Source organism: Callithrix jacchus, chromosome 4 (genome assembly GCF_049354715.1).
Source record: "Callithrix jacchus isolate 240 chromosome 4, calJac240_pri, whole genome shotgun sequence".
Classification (NCBI taxonomy): Eukaryota; Metazoa; Chordata; class Mammalia; order Primates; family Cebidae; genus Callithrix; species Callithrix jacchus.
This window is the reverse complement of record NC_133505.1, coordinates 34,489,670-34,512,396: the sequence shown is the minus strand read 5'-3', so window position 1 is coordinate 34,512,396 and position 22,727 is coordinate 34,489,670. Positions and strand designations below refer to the sequence as shown.

The following is a 22,727-nucleotide window of genomic DNA, read 5'->3' as shown; positions in this document are numbered from 1 at the left end:
ATCTCCAGTCTGGCTTCCTTCTTGAGTCCGTAATAGGTGACTCTGCCTTCCCAGAGCTCCAAACCTGGGTCAGAAGGGGAACCAGTCCTGTTTACTCTGCACCAAGAGCTGCCACACCGAGGTGCCGGCAAAACCGCTGCGCCGGCCACAAGAGTCTCACTGGTGACCTGTGTGGCTCCTCCACTGGGTATCTTCTGCTCCGTGAGCGACCAAAATTTACCTGAAAGTGTGGCGTCCTCTCGTTCTCTGTGCTTTCACTGGGAGCTGCAATCCCAAGATGTTAGCAATCAGCCATCTTGGATCGTTCTCTCCAAAGGTCACATTTTCAACAAGGCCCATGCTGACCACCCAGCACAACAGCTGGGTGAAGACAACATTTTGTCTTCAGATTCAAAGCTGTCCTGGATCACATGCAGCCTGTGAGCCACAAGTTGGACGAGCTTGCATCTAAAACATATACACTGGAAATGTGAATTTTTTTCTGTTTTAACTTTAATGATGTTTTCTACATGTGAAAACAGTCATATACCTAGCAGACAACAAATGTCAGTTGAATGATTGATCACTGTAGGGTACCTCCGTATTCTAAAGGCAATATCTTTATTAATGTAGCCTGAGGCCAAATGCTGTTTTGTGGCAGTTGCACAGCAACATCATCTCACACTGATATCAGTGCCACCAGAGCTTTTCTCACCAGGGCTGTGTGTGTGTCCTCCCTCCGTCCCTCCCTCCTCTCACAAATCCCTTCTACACGCTACAGCACACAACCATATTTTTCTCTTCAGGAAAGATAACCCTAGGATTATGGGTCAAATTTTTTAACCACATATGAATCTAAGTCAGACTCTGCTTTGTAAATCCATGAGTTTCAATTGGAGGCAGCACTAGGATTACTACAACTCAGGCGGGAAGAAGAGTAGGAGAGAGAGCAGAAGGAGTTCCAACAGAAAGTTACCTATGATGAAAATTCATGGGACCCCTCTTCACTGCAAGTTTCCGAATCTGCTTTCTTTAAGAAGATTGGGGAAATTTGGAAAATACAATCCAAAACAGAGACATGGAAGGAGGGTGAGGTACAGGAATCTGAAAATTTGTCTTTTGATACCACAAGGGCTTCTATGTGTAGGAACCACACTAAGTGATATCCAAGTCCCTGTGATCACAGGTCGTGGTAAGACAAGGTTCTATTGAAGGACCAAGGACAATGGAGCAGCAAAGATGACCCAGCCAAGCAGTGACCACATATAGCCCACAGTGGCCTTCACACCCACTGGGCACAGCCCTGTCTACTCCATCCTGTGCAACAAGTCAGCACAAGAAACATGTGTACTGTGGAAGGTTTTTGGGTCTTCCATTTATTTTGTCTCTCAAATTTCAGGAATCTTCTTATTTAATTAACCCATCAACCTCTCATGGAAATAATCTGAAAAAGTAAACTGTACTCAGATCCTAACGTTAATAGGAAAGTAAGAAGTCACAACTCATTGTACCGTAAAGTTGAGATAGAGATGGAAATATGACAGCCCCAGGTCTCTGGAACAGGAAAGGTGATCAGGGAAGGAATGCAGGACAGCATGGGGAAGGGGTCATGGTGGACACGGGGCTGGGCTGGTTTCCCTACCTCCTTACTTTATGTCTATATGAACACAGACACATTCAGATGCCTTTTCAGAAAGAGAAGTCAGGGTTCTTGAAGTCACAAAGGGAAGGTGTGAACAAAACTTGCCTCTCAGTCCCACACAAGGCAGCTGTCTCACACTAGAAAAAATATTCATGAACAAATTCATGTCAGTCACAGTGAGGGGTGACACTTTAAAGAGCCCATCACATGCTCAATACATCCCACTCAAACAAACCCCATAGCACAGCTGTGTACACTGTTCTCCCCAACACCCACACACATCAGGGTCCTCAAGGTCTCACTTTTACAAGGTGACGTGAGACACACATCAGAGCCCTGGGCACTGTCATTGCCTGGGATAGGACAAAAACAGGACCTGGTCAGAACTCACAGGAGATGCAGCTATAGGAGGAACTGTGGGCTGGGTGAGCCCCACCGATGGGCTCCTGACCACAATATCCCAGTGATCTCAGGTATCAGCCTCCTTCACACTTACTTGCAGCCTGAGAGTAGCTCCCTCCTTTTCTATCTGTGGAAAGAAAATATTCTGTGAGAGGCCAGAATGGTGGCAAGGCCATGAGGTCCTAGAAGAACCCCCTAGTCTTGGACCCCAGAGAAGTTTCCAGAAATGTGTGACTGCAGACCCAGAGCAGGATCAGGAAAAACAAGGAAAGCAGCTGTGGGTAATGGACCAACTGCCCTTTTAAGGACTGTCCTCAGCAGGGACAGTCCCCTGTGACTGGTGACTGCTGGCATGAGGTCCCCATCACCACCACCATCAAGGTGATACATCTGTCTTTCATTGTTACAGGTGGTTTACCAAAGTGTAAGTGCTGGCACACAGGACTCAGGCTAGGTCGACTCATGAGTGTGGATGATGCTTCCCAGTAACCAGGCAGCACACACTTCTACCTGGGGCTTGGAACCCTCAGTGGGACAAGAAATCTCAGACCCACTCCTAACCCCTTCCTCACCTGAGCTCTTCTTCCTCCACATCAGAGCAGCGACCACAGCTCCAGTGACTACAGCTCCAAGGACAGCCAGGCCAGCAACGATGCCCACAATTGGGATGGTGGGCTGGGAAAATGGCTCTGGGAAAAGAGGGGAAAGTGAGGGTTCTTGACCCCCCCAGGCCCCAGCCCTGACCCTGCTGAAAGGCTCCAGAGGCTCCTGCTTTCCCTAAGAGACATGACACCCTCATCTCCCTCCTTACTCTAGCTCAGGGAGAGGAGCTCGGGTAGCCCCTCAGTCTGCACATGGCAGGTGCATTTCTCCAGAAGGCACCACCACAGCCACCCACTTCTGGAAGGTTCTGTCCCCTGTGGGCCTGGTCTGCACAAGCTCCATGTCCTGGGTTTGGTCCTCCCCATCCCACTGCCAAATCCGCAGGGTAGAAGCCCTGGGCCCAGTACCTCAGGGTGGTCTCATGGTCCGAGATGGGGTGGTGGGTCACATGTGTCTTGGGGGCATCTGAAGGGAAGAGTCAGAAAACTCAGGCACTTTGCATTCCTCATGGGACACTCCAGCAGCACTCATGTGACCATCCTGAGAATGAAGAAGACACCTGGTGTGGGGAAGGGTGCACAGAACCCAGACACCAGCCTGGACACAGGCACCTGGGATAATCTATTCCTTGGAAAGTTCTAGTCTCCGAGCGGAGCAGGAGGGACTGCTGGTTCTGTCCTGAGTAGAGGCCAGGGGACTCAGAGGAGCTGGAGTCAGACCTCCACACACATAGAGCGTGAAGCAGAGAACCAGGCCCAAGAGGAAATGGCTTAGTGCCCAAGGCTGCTGTGGGGTCAAAGGGAAACCCTGATCAGTATTCCAGGGATTGACTTCCCCTCCACTCCCTCAGAGACTTCATTCCTTAATTGTATCAGAGAGCAGGGCGGTCCCTCAGAGTCATTCTCTGGCATAGGATCTGGAAAGCCAGGAGAATTTCTGAGGCCCAGAGGGAGGGCGATATTCGAGTGTTGGTCCCATTTTCCTCCCCTACTTGTGCGAGGCCAGCCTGGGAGTTCTACAGGAGATCAGGGAGGCGCCCTGTTGCCCCTAGTACCCGCACGCTCCAGTGTCTCCTTCCAGTTCTCCAGGTGTCTGCAGATCCACTCCAGGCACCTGCCCTCCAGGTAGGCGCTCATCTTCTCTGCCACATTGTCTGCCTCCCACTTGCACTTGGTGATCTGAGCCGCCAGGTCCGCGGTGGTCCAGGAGCGCAGGTCCTCGTTCCGGGCGAGGTAATCCTTGCAGTCATAGGGGAACTGGTGATATCCGTGGAGAAGGGGCCCTTCCGGCCCCAGGTTCTAGCATTACATCTCCCAGAGGGTGTGGGACCCTGGCCCCACCCACCGAGCCCCGCCACCGTCCAATCCGCGGGTATTTTGGCCTAAACTGAAAACGAAACCGGGTAAAGGGGCTTGGGGCTCTTCCAGGTCGAGGGTCTGGGGGTGTCCCCCAGACTCGGGGTGACCCAGGCCGGCCGTCGGGAACGGGCAGGGGTCGTGACCTGCGCCCCGGAAAGGCGTCAGTCACCGGCCTCGCTCTGGTTGTAGTAGCCGCGCAGGTTCCGCAGGTTCACTCGGAAACTCTGTGCGGCGTCCTTGAAAATCCGTGCCCCCAGGTCCCTATACTCCGGCCCCTCCTTCTCCATCCACGGCGCCAGCGGCTCCATCCTCGGACTCGAGGCGTCTCTGTGGAACCGCGCGATCTGCGTATCATCCATGTAGCCCACGGAGATGAAGCAGGGGTGCTCAAATACCTCATGGACTGGGAGCCTGGGGGCGAGGAGGGGCTGAGACCCGCCGACCCTCCTCCCGGTGCGGCTCCCCGAATCCTGCGCTCCCGCGGGGCGGGCTCCTCGCTCCTCCCGCAGAAGCCATTTCCCTTGCGACCCCCAGTCACCTGCTCAGGTCTCAGTCAGGTCTCAGGTCTCAGTCAGGGGCAGGGCCCCCGGGAGCATCAGGAGGAGGGTTCGGGGCGCCATGGGTGGTTCGCGGCGCCTTGGGAGACTCGGGACTTTAGAACCGGGACCGCGGTGAGCTGATTGGCTTCTCTAGGAACCCAACACCCAATGGGAGTGGGAACTGGGTTGATGTCGTAAGTATCCAGGAAGAAGGTCCCGACACGAGGAGAGGAAGAGAAACTGCGGAGATGAGGAATTCCCAACGCGGCTCCTCCCCAATCCATACACCTCCTTTGGGGCCTGAGACCCTGAGAGCCACGTCTGGGGCTCTGGGACTTCGCCCTGACCCAGCTCCTCCTGTGCCAAGCACTCTGTCTCAATGTCTCTTTGAGTCTTGGCCCAGGAGCTGCTGAGAAACCAGAGAGAAACACTCAGCACGGGCCCCGTCCCTTTCTTTCCACTTTTATCCCTGCATCTTGGTCCCTGAACTGGACTTCCTGCCTCCCATTCCTTATTTGTCCCCCTGGACTCTTCTAGAAGAAAACTCACCCCATGGAGCTTGGTGCCAGAGAGTGAGCTCCCTCTGGGAATGGAGGTGTAGAAACAGGGTGTTTTGTTTTGTTTTTTTAAATCCGGTAAAGTTGTGCCTGAACCCATGAGATAGCATAGAGACTAGTGTGCTTTTTGTTTGTTAACTACAGTGAGCAGCAGAATCTCTGTAACCCCTGAATGATCAGGAATCTAATCGGTAAAAAAAGTGACTTTGGCCCCTTCATATGCAAATGTGTCTAAAAGCATTACAACAGGACTCGCAAAAGCTCCTGTTTCACTTTCCCAGACAATGTATCTGTGACTCCAGCTTGTTGTATTTTAAATTTACCTTCATTCCATAGCCCTGAGTTACTGTGTGGGTCCAGGACATCTCTTCAGTTCAAAGTAGCTCACTGTGTTACTGTATTTTGCAACCAGGAGCCAGTACAGACTTCGTTTACCTCACCGTTGCAAGCGTTCAAGGCGGTCACAAGGCCCCTCACCAGTGCTCATGCTCTGCCTGTTTTTAGAAAGTTGCCACATCTAAGTGGTGTGTGCATATTTTATAGAAACACTTAGTATTTATTTAAAGCTGATTAACATAAAAAACGATTAGTTTTTGGGAGACCTACAAAAGGTATTAAAGGTCAACTGCAAAGAACACGCTTGCAGGCTCTGTGGATGGATGTGTTAAAAATCCATAAAACAATGTGTTTAAACCTAAGAATTCTGTTGCTTTCGATTTCCTTCCCTCTGCTCCTTTTCTTCACCTCTTGCTTCTCCAGCCCTTCCCTCCATCCCTCTCATCCCTCAGGCCCTCCTCTCCCCTTTGTCCCCACCACTCTGTCACTCCTGAATTGTGGCTCTAGCACTGTCTCCTTATCTGCTACATGACTGTTCTCTCCACAATGGTCTTGCTATTGTGAATCAAAGTATGTCATTTCTCCACTTAAAACACTCCAGTGGCTCCACCTTGGTCTTACGAAGCTTCCAGAATGTCAGGCATTTGAGCATATGAAGACAGACCTGGTTCATTGTGGGCACTAAGTTAATTTTTATTGGCTGAATGAATGAAATATGAGTGTATTAAGTTGTATCATAGAAAATTACAAAATGTGAAACACTGAAAAAGTTAAGACAGATTTTACTTTATGTAACTAGTGTGCGTATCAATTCACTCCATAAGCCTGTTGAGCCTGTGTATGAATTTTATAAGACTGTGTAATTACTGAAAATATTGGCTTTAAACAACACCCATTTATTGTATTCATTCATTTATTTTTAGAGACAAAGTCTCCCTCTGTCATCCAGGGTGAAGTGCAGTCACATGATCACGGCTCACTGCAGCCTCAAACTCAAGGGATCCTCCTGCCTCAGTCTTCAGAGCAGCTAGGACAGCAAGTACCACCATGCTCAACCAATTAAAGAAAAAAAAACTGTAGAGATAACGGTCTCACTATATTATCCTGGCGGTCTCAAACTCCTGGCTACCAGTGATCCTCCTGTGTCAGCTCCTCAAATGTTATGACTACAGGTGTGTGCTACCACGCCTGGCCTAACAACACCCATTTATCTGTTTATAGTTCCTCAATCAGAAATCCTGGCCTGATATGGATGGAATCTCTGTTCTGTGCTTCCCAAAGCTGTGTTTTCATTTTGAATCCTCCTTCAGGTTTATACAGAGGAGTCAGAATGCAGTTTTTGACAGTTGTAAGACTGAGGTTCCTGTTCCTTGCTGGCTGTGAAGGTAGAGAACAGGGATGGATGTGGTCAATTCCTGGTGCCCACCAGCATTCTTGCCTACCCAGCCCCTTCATTTTCAAAGCCCACAGTGGAGGAAACCCCTCATGCTGAATCCCTCTCACACCGTGAATCTCTATGCTCAGGAAGAACCCAGCCTTTCAAGGGCTCAGCTGATTAGGACAGTGCAAGCAGGATAAACCCAGCCTAAAGTCAACTAATTGAGGCCCTTAATTATATCTGCTGAATCCCCTCACAGCAGGGCCTGCATTAGAGTTGGTTGAATAACTGGGGGAAGGTGAATGACCAGGAAGTGGTTGTTGGGGATATCACAGAATCAGCCTAGCAAGGATTGGACCTTCCTTTTGTGTTTAATTGAGACACAGTTGGAAATTGAAGTTCAAGTAAAGTGATCACAGTGAATGGTAATAAAATACATTCTCTTCAGCCATGGAAATTCTTACCTTTTACATCCAAGTTACATATTTACTATCTTACAATTAATTTAGGCCAGGTGTGGTGGCTCATGCCTGCAATCCTAGCACTGTGGAAGGCAGAGGAAGGTGGATCCATTGACTCCAGAAGTTCTAGATCAGCCCGGGAAACATGGGAAAACCCCCATCTCTGCCAGAAAATTAGAAAATTAGCCAGGCATGGTGATTCATGCCTGTTGTCCCAGCTACTCAGGAGGCTGAGGTCAGAGGACCCCTTGAGCCCAGGAGGTCAGCACTGTGGTGAATGGTGATCATGCCACTACATTCCATCATGGGTGACAGAGTGAGACCCTGTCTCAAAAATGATGATTGATGATGACAAATTTAGAGCACATGCAAATTAATGTGGGATAATCTATCCTCTCTTGTGAAAATCTATCAGTTATCTACTATTGCATAACAAATTATGTAACACATAGCAGCTCAAAACAACAAATATTCATCATCTCTCGCAGTTTCCAATGGTCAGGAATCCAGGAGAGGTTTCCCTGAGTGCTTCCGGCTCAGGGTGTCTCACAAGGTTGTAGTCTGGTACAAAGGCTGCATCATCTGAGTGTTTCCCTGGGGCTGAGGATTCACATGAAACATGGCTGTTGGAAAAGGCCTAGTTTCTTGTTGTCTGGTTCCAGAAGTCCTCAGTTCTTAGCCACATAGACCTTCCTGCAGGGCAGGTTATGGGACAGCAGCTGGTTTTCCCCAGAGCTCATGATCCCAGGGAGAGAGAAAGAGAGAGAGAAAGTAGAAGCCACAGTGATCTTTATCTTCCACACCCAGAGTGAAAAGCTGTTATGTCATAATTACTTTATCAGTTAGAAGTTGCATTAGCTCATTTTCACACTTCTGTAAGGAAATACCTGAGACTGGGTAGTCTATAAGAAAAGGAGGTTTAATTGACTCACAGTTCTAAATGGCTGAGGAGGCTGCCCCAGGACAGTTACACTCATGGCAGAAGTGGAAGCAAACATGTCCTTCTTCAGATGGTGGCAGGAGAGAGAAATGCAGAGTAAAGCAGGGAAAAGTCCCTTGTAAAACCACCAGATCTCATGAGAATTCACTATCATTAGAACAGCATAGGGGAACTGTCCCCATGATACAATCACCTCCAATGTGGTCCCACCCCAGTATGTCAGATTACAAGTCATAAGACAGTTCAAGATGAGATTTGTGTGGGAACACAGAGCCAGGCCATATCAGAAATGCATCATTAAATCCAAGCCACACTCAAGAGAGAGAATTAAGCTGCACCTCTGGAAGGGAGCAGTATTACAGGATTTGCATATATGTTAAAAGCAAAATTAAAATTATTCTTTCAAGATTTTGTAATTCAAAGGCTTTTTAAAATCTAATTGTTTTTCATTAATGTTTTAAGCTTGTCTTTTAATTTAATTAATTTTAAGTTCCAGGGTACAGGTGCTGGATGTGCAGGTTTGTTACATAAGTAAACGTGTGCCATGGTGGTTTGCTGACCCTATCAACCCATCATCTAGGTGTTAACCCCAGCAGGCATTAGCTATTTTTCCTAATGCTCCCTTCACCACTTCCCACCCTCAACAGGGCCCAGTGTGTATTGTTCCTTTCCCCTTGTCCATGTGTTCTCATTGCTCAGCTCCCAATATTATGTGAGAACATATGGGGTTTGGTTTTCTGTCCTGTGTTAATTTGCTAAGGATAATGGCTTCCAGCTTCATCCATATCTTTTCATGCAGCCATAAAAAGAAATGAAATCAAGCAAAGGACTTGATTTTATTTCTTTTCATGGCTGCATATTATTCTATGGTGTATATGTACCATCTTTTCTTTACCCAGTTCATCATTGATGGGCTTTTGGGTTGATTCCATGTCGTTGCTATTGTCAATAGTGCTGTAATGAACATACACATGCATGTATCTTTATAATAGAATGATTTATATCCCATTGGGTATATACCCTGTAAAAGGATGGCTGGATCAAATGGTATTTCTGGTTCTAAAATTTGAGGAATTGCCACACTGTCTTCCACAATCATGGAACAAATTTATGTTTCCACCAAGAACATAAAAGCATTCCTATTTTTCTGCAACCTTGTTCTGACTCCCATGTTCTCAACGGGAAGACTGGAATGTTTCCTTCTAACCTCATCAAGGAGTTGTCAGGGTAGTCAGATAAATTTGGCATTTCCCAGGATGAGTCTGTCCAAGTCAAGTTTAAGGGAAACCACAGGCTCTGAGAGTGATGGGGGTGACTCAAGCAGCACCAAGTCTGAAGGTGCCTACGGGACAGTGGTGACTGCAGCAATCCAGCCCAAAAAATTAAAGGAGTGGGCTTTGGAGACATTTTCAAAGACAAGCCAATCAAACTAAGACCAATATCAATTGAAGTAGAAAATGACTTGCGGTCGGTGGAAAAGACTATTGGGAAGAAGTTACCTGCAACTCTGGCAACTCCAGCCTCCTCAAAAACAGAAATGGACAGCAGGACAAAGAGCAAGGATTACTGCAAAGTAATATTTCCCTATGAGGCACAGAATAATGATGAAATGACAATCAAAGAAGGAGGAGATATAGTCACTCTCATCAATACGGACTGCATAAGGTAGGCTGGTGGGAAGGAGAGCTCAATGGCAGATGAGGTGTGTTCCACAATAACTTTGTAAAGTTATTTCCACTGGACTCTGAAAAGTAAGGGAATAGACCCAAGAAATCACTGCCTCCATCAGCTCCTGTCATCAAACAAGGGACAGGTCCCACTGAGAGAAAACATGAACTTAAAAAGATACCTCCTGAAAGACCATAAATGCTTCCCAACAGAACAGAAGAAAAAGAAAGAACAGAGACAGAGCCAAAACTGGATTCCAGAAGCCCTTTGTTCCTGCCATACCACCAAAAAGCCTCGGCCACCTAAGACCAGTTCCCTCAGGAGACTGGGCCCTGCTCCCAAGAAGGCCAGAGCTACCAGTGGGTCCACTGACACACACCAGGGGTGATGGTCCAAAGATTGACTTGGTGGGCAGTTGGCTTTCTGGCATCTTGGACGAAGATCTCTTGGACCACAGCAATGACATTGACCTAGAAAATTTTAACTCCAGGGTGTCATACTGAGAAACTCAGTCATCCAACCACAAGCAGACCAAAAGCTATGGGGAGGCGGCCACCATCCCAGTCCCTGACATCTTCATTTCTTTCAAGCCCTGATATCTTCGACTCCTCAAGTCCTGAAGAGGATAAGGAGGAACACATTCCACTTGCACACAGAGGAGTGGACACGCCAAAGAAAACTTCCAAGTCTGTTACCATATCCCAAGTGTCTGAAAACAAAGCATCCCTGCTGCTTAAACCAGGGCAGCAGCTGGTGGTGGGCCAGCCCATCTGTCCTCGACTGCCTCCTCCCCATTGTCATCCTGTTTGGAAACAGCTGGACACAGAGCCAACTCCCCATCTCTGTTCAGCACGGAAGGAAAATCAAAGATGGAGCCTGCAGCCAGCAGCCTGGCAGCCATAGAAGAGCTAAGGACACAGGTCCGTGAGGGGAGAACATGAAGGACCAGCAGAAATGGGAGATTAAACAGTTATTGTCTGAGTTGGATGAAGAGAAGAAAATCCGGCCTCAGTTGCAGTTGGAAGTAAATGACATAAAGAAAGCCTACAATGAAAATGAATACTTGATCAATGAAATGTCACATTTTCATCCTGAGTCTGAGACTCAGATTCTCTGCCCCAGGCAAAATAATCTTGTGCCAAAAGATTAAAGGTTTGTCTCAACATTTCCCTTTTTGAAAGATTAGCACAAAAGTCTCGATAGAACAACACAGATTCCATCCAACAGGAGAATCTTCCCCCAGGTTTAGTCCTGGGGCTGCACTCATTGTGACTTACACAGAGCAAAATTGTGCTAAAGGCTTTTCTACTCTAAGATCTCAATGTAAAATGAAAACTCAGGCAGTTTAGTCCATAGTGGTACTATTTTGATGATATTTTCCATCAATAAAATGTAATTTCAGATTTAAAAAATTTTTAATAAAGATTTATTTATTTTTTATTTTGCATACTTTAATTTCAGAACAAAATGAACAAACAAAATAAAAAACCACAATACACAACATTCAATACTGCTGTCAGAGTAGGGAAAGAATGGGGGCTTGACACCCTTGTTTTCTGCCTTCAATAGAAGGATGAGAGAAAAAAAAACCACCAGACACCAGCAGGGGGAGCCAGTTGGGACAGGGGCACTCAAGGCTGCAGTGGGAGCCATGGGGACACTATATAAGGGCAGTTTTCCAACTATGAACTCCTAATCTACTTCTTCCATGAGAGACGCATCCTCATCACCCTCATGATGGGGGAATCTCATCAGGAACTGCAGCGCTGGGTTCCTCTGCTGCCACTTCATCTTCATCGATACCTAGACCTTGCTTGGTCGTGCAGTAGATGTGGTTGGAGTGGATCTGGGGATCCTCAAGGGAAAAGCCAGAAGAGAGCAGGGTGGTTTCAAAAAGCAGCACAACAAAGTCCTTGACTGCCTTGTCATTCTTGTCTGCCTCAGCCTTCTGCTGCAGTGTCAGGGTTGATTTCCAGGTGCTTTCTGGCCACCATGTAGCCCATGGTGGAGTTGTCCTGAAGTGCCTGGGCTTTCATGATCCATTCCATATTGACTGTCCAGCCATAGGTGCTGGTCACAATGCAGCAGGGTGAAGACACAAGCCTATTGGAGATTGTCACCTTCTCAACCTTCTAATCTAAGATTTCTTTCATGAGCTTGCAGAGGTTCTCAAACTTTGCCTTGCTCTCTTCCATTTTCTTCTTCTCCTCCTCATCCTCTGGTAGCTCCAGACCCTCCTTGGTAACTGAGACCAGGCTCTTCCTATCAAACTTTTTTAGCTCCTGCACACAGTAGTCGTCAATGGGCTCAGTCATATATACCACCTCGAAGCCCCACTTCCGCACTCACTCCACAAAAGCTGAGTTGGCCACCTGCTCTTTGCTCTCACCAGTGATGTAATAGATGGACTTCTGTGTCTCCTTTATGTGAGAAACATACTCTGACAGAGATGTCATCTCATCTCCAGACTGGGAGGTGTGATCGTGCAGCAGCTCAGACAGGTGGCATTGGTTAGTGGAATCCTCGTGAATTCCATGCTTGAGATTTTTAGAGAATGCCTCATAGAATTTCCTATAATTCTCCTTGTCTTCTGCCAGCTCAGAGAGGAGCACTAGGCACTTATTAACAATGTTTTGCGAATTATTTTCAAGATTTTGCTCTACTGGAGCATTTCTTGGGAGATGTTCAGAGGCAAATCCTCAGAGTCAACCACAACACGAATAAAGTTGAGATACTCTGGTATCAGCTCATCACAGCTGTCCATGATGAATACATGATGGACATAGAGTTTGACATTGTTCTTTTTCTTCTTGTTCTCAAAAAGGTCAAAGGGAGCCTCATGAGGAATGAATAGCAATGCCCTGAATTCCAACTGACCTTCTACAGAAAAGTGCTTGACTGCCAAGTTGTCTTCCCAGTCATTGGTGAGGCTTTTGTAGAATTCTTCATATTCTTCTTGAATGATGTCATCAGGGTTTCTGGTCCAAAGAGGCTTGGTCTTGTTTAGTTCTTCCTGATCAATGTATTCCTCTTTGATCTTCTTAGTTTTCGTCTTCTTATCCTTACCACTATCATCCTCCTCATCTGAACCCACATCTTCAGTCTTGGGCTTTTCTTCATCATCTTTATCTTCCTCTTCTTTATCACATTTCTATTCCTCTGCCTCATCATTACTAATTTCCTTCTCATTCCTTCTCGACATAAAGGGTGATAGGATAGCCTATGAAGTGAGAGTGCTTTTTCACCACTTCTTTGACCCATTTTTCTTCTAAGTACTCTGTCTGATCTTTAAGGTAGAGGATCACTTTTGTACCCCTGCCAATGGGCTCACCATGGTCAGCACGCACAGTGAAGGAGCCTCCAGCAGAAGATTCTCAGGCATACTGTTCATCATCATTGTGCTTTGTGGTCATGACCACTTTCTTTGCCACCAGGTAGGCAGAATAAAAGCCAACACCAGATTGCCCGATCATGGAGATGTCTGCACCAGCCTGAAGAGCCTCCATGAATGCTTTAGTACCAGACTTGGCAATGGTTCCTAAATTATTTATGAGATCTGCTTTGGTCATGCCAATGCCTGTGTCTACCAAAGTCAAGGCATGTTCCTGAGGGTTGGGGATGATGTCAATTTTCAGCTCTTTACCACTGTCCAACTTGGAAGGGTCTATCAGGCTCTGATAGCAAATCTTTTCTAAGGCATCAGAAGCATTAAGAGATCAACTCCCGAAGGAAAATCTCGTTGTCGGGGTAGCAGGTATTGCTAATGAGAGACATGAGTTGGGCAATTTCTGCCTGAAAGACCAAATTCTTCACCTCCTCCTCTCCATGGTGCACTTCCTCAGGCATGCTGAAAAGAAAAGGCTCACAGGTATTAGAAAGCAAGGTGGGCTGGCTGTCTGACACACAGAAGACACAAGAGAAGCGCTGGAGTGACTCGAGAGCAATAAAAATTTATTAATAAAAAATTATTTAGAAGTCAAGGAAAAACAGATAAAATCACGTATATCTGTTTTTTTCTTGACTTTTTAATAATTGCCATTCTGACTGGCATGAGATGGCATCTCATTGTGGTTTTGATTTGCATTTTTCCAATGATCAGTGATGTTGAGCTTTTTTTCTTATGTTTTTGGCCTCATGTATGTCTTCTTTTGAGAACTATCTGTTCATGTTCTTTGTCCACCTTTTAATAAATTTTTTTCTGTAAATTTGCTTAAGTTATTTGCAGATTCTGAATATTAGATTTTTGTCAGATGGATAGATTGCAAAAATATTCTCCCATTCCATAGGATGTTTGTTTGCACTGATGATAGTTTTTTTTGCTGTGCAGAATTTCTTCTCTTTAATTAGATCCCACTTGTCAATTTTTGCTTCTGTGGCAGTTGCTTTGGCAATTTCATCACAAAGTATTTGCCCAGTGTGTATGTCCTGAATGGTATTGCCTAGATTTACTTCCAGGGTTTTTATAGTTTTGGGTTTATACTTAAGTATTGAGTCCATTTTGAGTTAATTTTTATGTAAGGTGTAAGGAAGGGGTCCAGTTTCAATTTTCTGTATATGGCTAGCCAGTACTCTTAACACCATTTATTAAATAGGAAATCATTTCCCTATTGCCTGTTTTTGCCACATTTGTTGGAAAGCACATGATTGTAGATGTGAGGTCTTCTTTCTGAGTTCTCTATTCTGTGTCATTGGTCTACATGCCTATTTTTATTTTAACCAATACCATGCTGTTTTGGGAACTGTAGCCTTGTAGTATAGTTTTAAGTTTGGTAGTCTGATGCCTCTAATTTTGTTCTTTTTGCTTAGGATTCTCCCAGGTATACAAGCTCTTTTTTTTTGGATTCATATAAATTTTAAAACAGTTTGTTTTCTAATTCTGTGATAAGCTTCTCTTTTTAAATTAATGATTAAAAGTATAAGACATCACAGAACCTTGGGTGCTGAGGGGAAAATAGTTTGAGACAGAGAAAGGAGATAATATGGTATCTCTGAGTTTTTCTTGCAAATACCTATAATAACAATGTTCTCTTCAATGAGTTAACACAGTTTTGAACATAGAGTAACTAGATTAAATAGTTCCAAGACTTCATTTCCATAAAAATAATGCCTTGAAATTGTCTTCGTTTTGTCTAAGATGTCTCAAATTTAGTGTAAGTATGCCCCAAGGGTAGTTTTCTTATTGAAATATCTTCTTCAAAAAACATCTGCCTATACTTAAAAAGAAGAAACATTGCTGTGTCTCTGGAATAGCCATTCTTTTATTTCTTTACTTCTCTGATAAACTTGCTTTCACTTAGAAAGAAATTGCCTAATCAGATGGCTTTTCATTTACAAAAATGTAAATGTCATACTCCAGTCCACACATCTAACTTAGCATGATACAGTAACTTTGGTTTGATGTAGTAGCCCAACATTGTTAGCATGAATTGAGAAACAAGTTGTTTCAAAAACTAGCTGTTTAGTGGGCATTCTATAATAAACTTAACATTGTTTGTTCTGGTATTGAATGGATGTGATAGAAGTAATTTAGTCACCACTATGATTCTAAATAGCAATGGTATTATGTGCTTCTGAAGGTTTTTTTAAAATTGTTTTTTTGCAGTCCTATTTTGTTGTCCATTCATATTTGCTATTCTATAACTGGTAATTCCTTTCTACTCTTTTCTTATTTCATTTATTTTGATCAATGATGCATATTTCCAATTTGGTAAAAGTTTAATTCAGGTGTATGTGTAGTATAATGTAACATGACATCCTTTGCAAGAAGGAATTACATTGCACATCAGATTTAACATTGTATACTTAAAAATCTAGAGAGATGCCAGGAAGCCAAGGATCAAATAACCTATTTTTAGCCAAGGCCATTTTCATGGCATCCTCATCCTCTCTGTCATATGGCTCCTTACAATTCTCTATGGTTTTCTTCCAATGTAAGTAGTTTTCATTAAGGATTCTTGCAATGAACTTTAGTATTCTTTTCTCTTTCATTTTAGTAAAAACCAGGTATATTTTAATTTGGAAAACTGTATGTAAGGAATTATAATCAAGTAACTAGTAGGGTACGCAGCACTGTTGTAAAACACAGAACCTGTAAAGCTACCCTGGGATACTGCCCATTTCCATCCCCCAGAAGGCAACTCCATCCTGAGTCTTGTGATTATTATTCCTTTGTATTTCTTTAAAGATTTGTGCAATAAATTTATATATATATCTACCTATCTATCTATATATACATATATACATACATATGTATCTCCAAACCAAATATTAGTTTTGCTATTTTTAAAGCTTCCTATATAGCAAGTTCCTGCTGCATTTATTTTTTCATGATGCACATTACATATAGGAGTTATCTGCGGTGTGAAAGGCTTTCATTTATTTTTGCTGCTAAAGGTTTACATTTTATGGTTATACCACAATTTCACCAGCTTCCTATTGATGTATAGGAGGTTGATTCCAGTTTTTGCATTAACATTATTGTGCATGTCTCCTTGAAACATAGGCAAGAAAGTCCCCAAATTGTATGATTAGGAGTGAGGTTGGATGATATACTGTATGAACTTTAACAATACTAGATAATGATAATATGATTTTCAAAGTGATTCTGCCTACTTAACCTTTTTTTTTTTTTGAGATTGAGTCTTGCTCTGTCACCTGGCTGGAGTGCAGTTGTGTGATCTTGGCTCACTGCAAATTCTGCCACCCTGTTCAAGTGATTCTCCTACCTCAGCCTACTGAAAAGCTGAGATTACAGGCACATATCACCACACCCAGCTAATTTTTGTGTTTTTAGTAGAGACGGGGTTTCACCATGTTGGCCAGACTGATCTTGAACTCCTGACCTCTGGTGATCTGCATGACTTGACCTCCCAAAGTGCTAGGATTACAGGCATGAGCCACCGTACCTGGCCTAAACTTTTAAATAAATGTGTAATACTTGATGTTGATGATGTGTTCTGAAAACACTGAGTTGAAGGAATTAAGTTAAAAGCCAGTGTCTCGGCTGCAGGTTGGTAGCAGGCATTTTTATTCAGACTCTGTTAATAACTTCCTGTTGTTTATTTGTTTCTCATATACTGTGGCATTACAGTTTTGAAATATAGATTCAGAAAATGCTTACTTATGGCACAATCAAGTAGGGTTGTTTTATATGTTAGGAAAATTTTATAATGAAAAGCAAAAACAATGGGGAAAGGGAGGGAAAGAAGGAGGAATAAAGGAAAGAGTGAAAGAACAAAAGGAAAAAGAAGGGAAAAAAGGAAGAAAAGGGGAGTGAGAAGGAGGGAGGGTGAGAGTTTGAATGGAAATAGAAAAGAAAGAGAGGGAGGGAGGAAGAGAAGGAAGGAGAAAGGAAAGGAATAAAGTAGAAAAAAGCTAAAATATAGACAAGACTAGGTGTTGAGAAACTAGAAACTCTATGTATGGCTAATATTATCAAAACAGGAGGAAATAAAACAGATGTAGAGAACCTCTGTAGAATAATGGAAATATGAGAAGGCTCCGTTAGTTATCCATTGCTGTGTAACAAACCACCCCCACATTTAGCGACTTAAAGCAATAAACATCAACAAACTCAAAAGTGTAATATAAATATCAGCAAAATGGAGCCACTGCAGGTAGAAAAATTTGAATAAACAAAGGGATTACAAATTGGAATAACTAAGAAATCATTGGTGTGCACATGAAAATGATTTCGTAGTCCAAATGCTCGAAAAAGCAAGTGCCAATATGGGATTCAAATTATAGGATTTTATTAGGGGACACACGTTAGATAATATGGTGAGGGAGGTAGGTTACCCTGGGAAAGGCAACAGACCAAGATACAAGTGTGACCTCCAGTGATGGACAGAAGGGAAAAGGTTTACTGGGTGTGTCCTAGACCACAGACAATCTAGGAAAGTTGAGCAAGGCCATGGAGAAGTCCTGGAGCCATAGTTTGCCATCAGAGGTGTCCCCTGTCTTTGTGGAATGTCCTGCCTTAGTGTCACGGTGTGATCCATCACTGGTTGGGAGCAGCCCATAGGAAGGAGCCCCTCACCACCAATGCTACTGAGGATGTCAGAGCACAGGAGCAGGGCCTTGGGAGATCACCCAGGAGTGTGACTCAAACCTTCCGCCCTGATGCATCTGGGCCCTTGGAAATCAAATGATCTTAGGCTGAATTGCTGCATGATTCTGCTCACGCTTACAAGGGGGAAGGGAATCCTGAAGGCTCCCAGTTAGATCTCTTGTTTTCACACATACTTCTGCTCTCATTGTGTGAAAGTAGCCATGCCTCCTCTTGGCTGGATCTATTCGGCCAAGGATGAGGATCTGCTATCTGGTCCTGGAGACAAGGAGATTCTTTTTTTCACCAGCTGGTCTCTGGGTACAGACTGTTTAAACTTCTCTGGTGACAGTCTTAATGTGTAGTTCAATGGGTTGTCTCTTGTCTCCTTTTAAGAGTACTTTGGAAACCAGGACGTCCTACCCTGCACAGCCCAGTGTTGGGAGATAAAACATGTAAAATACCTCCCTGGGGGAACCTAAGAGATTGGACATGGAGCCATACCTGCTTCCAACTTTTGGTTTCTGGAACCACATGTTCTTCCTATTGAGAACACAGCACTGTAGAGAGGTCTCTGATTCAAACAATGCACCAAGTCCTGAAAGATGGCACCCACCCCTGAGTGCTTCCTCCAGGCTGGCATTGAGTTTTGCCTGTAGAAGATCTGTCCAGCATTCCTTGAGGCTGGCAGTCTCTGGGTGGTGCAGATGGTGATAGGATTAGTGGAACCCACAGCCAGGAAAATGCTGAAACTTTCCCTGCCAAGTGAATCCCTCAGGCACATAATGGGCTGGGAGCACCACCTAGCCCGCAGATTAGGAATGTCAACAGCACCTGGAGAGTGGTGCTGACTGAGTGTCTCAGAGTAGGACAGGGTTAACCCCAGAGATAGATATTAATAAATGCAACTCTGGGACCATCTCTGTTACCATCACCGCCAGCCTGCAGAGGACAACACCCTGACACTTGTTAGTGATGCAGGTCCTTCTCACCAACATGTTCCTGAGGCTCTGGTGGAAGGTGTGCCCTCTGGGCCTTCTTGTGGAGCATGGTCCTGATGGGCCTTAACCACACCCACTTCTCTCAGCCTCGTTATTCCATCCTCTACATGTTCCACAAACTAAGCCAAAGGACTTTTATTCATCCAGGCAGAAATTCTGGTTCCTTGATCAAGTGTCCTCAAATTCCAATCTCTGAAGTGTTCCTCAGGCTCTTACAGGGAAGTACCTGGCATTTCTGCAAAGCTCCTGTGTGGGATTCCCACTGCATCCTAGGGGTGAAGCTTCTGCAGCATCTTCCAGCACAGGAAGTGGGAACCATTACTAGGGAAGGGCGAGCCACCTCTGCATGCCCAGAGGATCCTGGATAACCCTGTTCCAGTTTGTAGAATATCAGGTTTCCCCACCAGGGCCCTGACTTTCCTGTAACAGGCCTGCCTTGGCTGAGAGTCAAACATCTCTGGAGCACTGTGGACCTTGTAATGATGTTTTCAACTACAATTTCACACTCTCTTTCTCTACAGGAGATAAAGATCTCTCCATGAGACACTGCAGAGATTGTCACCTGTAGCCAGTGATGGCTGTTAACAATCCAGATTCTCACGATCCTTTTATAGGGCATCAGCACAGCCCAGCAGTAACCAGCCAGCTCCAGTGACTTTGTAGGTTTCCTCCCAACCCCATTATTATTGTGCAAGGCACTCTATCACTGCACTTCCCATGGCTTCCCCTAACTAGGGCATCTTCTCAGCTCAGCACTGGGGATACCCACAGCAGCTCAGCTGCACCTTGTGCCGTGGACTTTCTGTGTCCCCCACCAACGCAGGTGGCATCCTCTTGGCCTGCCAGACAAATTTCAGGATTCCCTGGGATCTCAGGAAAGGGGCACTGAAGCCTTAGGTCCAGGTAAGAGATAAATAGTGAGGCTCCTGGGAAAGTGAAGGCAGGGGGAGAACAGGGACATAAGGTGAGTAGAGGGTACCAGGAGAGGAGAAGAAGGAACCAAGGATAGGGTGGCAGGGGAAGCGCTGGCCTAGGGCATTCCTGGAGGGTAGTGTTTGGAGAGTATTTTCCAGGTCCTGGACCATAGAGAAGGAAGGGCAGGTGTCTGTGCCACACCTGTAGGGACCAAGCCTGCTCCAAAATTTTCAGGGTTTCTTGGGTCCCACTCCCTGCCCTAGGACCTAATGGTCATATCTCAGATTAGCACTAATCAATAAACTGTCATAGACTTCAGCCATCCCTTCTTTCCCTATGATAATGGGAGCTTTTGTGCCAGGCTGAGGAGCCCTGGGCAATTTTACACTGGATATGCAGGGGGGCCAGGTGCCATCATAGGATAAAAGGACCTCATGGAAGGACCCAGAACGACCAACTACCCATTTCCCAGATTTTCAGGGGCAACCCCTGCCCCCTTTGCAACTCACTGTCCACAGACACTGGGATGCTGTCTCTTCCTTCTTCGGTGACCCAAGCACCTATAACCTCAGTCCCTCTTTCTGCCACCCCCAACCCTGGAACTCAGGAAATCTGCAGCCTCAGGCCCTTTTTCTGCCACCCACAACAGTGGAACTCAAGAAATCAGCAGCCTAATTCCAAAATTTTATTTCTACCCTGATGACACATCCAGGGCATTGGGAGATCCAGAGGCCCGGGGAGACTTCCCCAGAGTCCCCTACACTGCAGCTGATCCACAGCTGCCATCTGGACAGCAGCTGCCCATGAACCTGCAACGTAGATGCTGCCTTCCTGAGCCCGGGAGACATCAGAGGCAGGTGGTCATTGGGGGCTGTGGGACTGCAGTGCTGGTATGACTAGACCATGAATGAGCCTAGGGCAGTGCTGAGCATCATGCTTTTGAGGGGCTCAGGAAACTGAGTCTGATTTATTGGTGCCTGACACACATGCACCTCACGGAAGACCCCTGTTATGTACTGAATTGTGTCCCCCAAATTCATATGCTGGAGCCCTATCCCCCAGTTTGATTGCCTTTAAGGCAATGTAAAACCTTTAAGGAAAGAATTTTGGTTAAACGAAGTCATAAAGTTGGGGCCCAAATCCAATAGCACTCGTGTTTATAAGAAGAGAAAGAAACACCAGAGTCTCTTCTCTCCCTCTCTTTCTCTCTCTCTCTCTCTGTGTGTGTGTGTGTGTATGTGTGTGTGTCTCTCTCATCTCCCACTCTGCAATGCCTTGAAGAAAGGTTACGTGAGGATATAGTGAGAATGCAGCTGTATAAAGCCAGAAAGGAGGTCTTCACCAGAAACTGAGTTTCCTGGCACCTTAATTTTAGACTTTCAGCCTCCAGAATTCTAACAAACAGATTTTTGTAGTTTAAGCCACCTCCCTGTGGTATTTTGTTATGGGAGTGCAAGCTGACTAAACAAACATGAAAACAAAACCCCAGTAACCCCTGAATCCAGTCTCAGACCCTGCATTAAAGAATTGTGGTCACAGATTTCATTCATCTATTTAACAAATGTTTAGTGAGTGTCTCTGTGAGAGGCATCGTTCTAAGCCTGGTGATTAATTAAAAGAGAAAAACACTTGTTCCTTGATGCTTTCAATCTGACAGGAAAAAAAGACAATGAATAAAAACATTATGATAGTAGGTAATTTTATAGTGTGTGCTCATATTATCTGTTGTTAGGTAACAAACAACCCACAAAACATGCCCAAAATAAAATATCAAGCTTGCTATGATTTCACTTTCTGTGGGTGACTAGGCTCAACTGGGAAGCTCGTCTACTCTGTGTGATGTGGGCTGGGTTGGCCGTCATTTGGAGCCTGCCCTGTTCAGAGCATTCAGGAGGCTCCTGCATGGGGCTACGCTCAGTGCTTGCAGGCTGTCAGGTGGGAGCTCACTGGGGCTATAACCCAGTGCATGACTTCACATCCACCTGCTGCTTCAGGTGCCCTGGCTTCTCCCAGCACTGTACCTGGGACCGAGAAGACAGTGGTTGAATTGGCCAAGTCACAACCACAAGACATCTTATGTCAGAAGCTCAGAAGCCAACAGTGTCACTTGCCCCATGTCTAGTCACCAAAGCTAGTCCCAGATCCAAGGGGAGGAAGATTTGGCTCAGATCTTGATAGGGGATGGCAAGGTTGCATTGCTAAAGAGCAGAATGGGAGATATTAGTGAGGACATCTTTGGACAAAGAAATCTTCACAGTATGTTAGAGACTCACAGAAGATATAAAGAAAAAAATAAATACAAAGTCAACAATCATGCAAAATAAAAACAAGGTGACACTTTTAAATAGAGTGATCAGGTCAGGCTTCATAAAGATGCCATTTGAGCAGACTTGACAAGGAAAGAAACAGCCTGGCAGGTATGTGTGAAGAAAGAACCTTCCAGGATCACCCTCTGCTCATACCAAGCACTATGTGCTGCCACAGGCCTTAAAGCTGCAGTGAGAATAAAGGTGGGCATGCTTATGAAAGACATCTGGCAGGGAGTCATGGGGACCCAGGTCTCCCTTTCCTGCTGGGGCTTTTAGATGTCCCAGGGTTGGGGAGGGGAAGACACTGGAATAAGCAGAAAGACTAGGAGACAAGAGGGTAGCTGAGATGTGTCCCAGCCTCATTCCTCCTCTCTGTCCTGCATGCATTCCCCTCCTGGGTTTGGGTTATTGGTATGGAGGACTCTGAGGACAATCACACCTTGCCATGCAGAGCACCTGGCTTCTCACCTGCTAAACTCACTCAGAACTAGCTGCAGGAAGGGAAGGAGCTGACCCTGGACTTGAGGCTCACTGGGACTAGACCTGGGGCAGTGTGGGGGGAATGAGATATATCAAGGCTAGGCAGTTTAGG

The 22,727-nt window shown here is 45.3% G+C and overlaps 1 non-coding gene and 3 pseudogenes across 1 annotated transcript in view; 2 read left to right on the top strand and 2 right to left on the bottom strand.

The window, feature by feature from the left end:
• Positions 1-22,727, top strand: part of LOC103792335 (large ribosomal subunit protein uL4) — a 521,713-nt gene that overhangs the window by 293,002 nt on the left and 205,984 nt on the right. The gene's annotated exons all lie outside the window — the stretch shown is intronic.
• Positions 1,331-4,613, bottom strand: LOC100409620 (saoe class I histocompatibility antigen, C alpha chain-like; annotated as a pseudogene).
• Positions 9,452-11,013, top strand: LOC144582392 (SH3 domain-containing kinase-binding protein 1 pseudogene; annotated as a pseudogene).
• Positions 11,556-13,709, bottom strand: LOC144582307 (heat shock protein HSP 90-beta pseudogene; annotated as a pseudogene).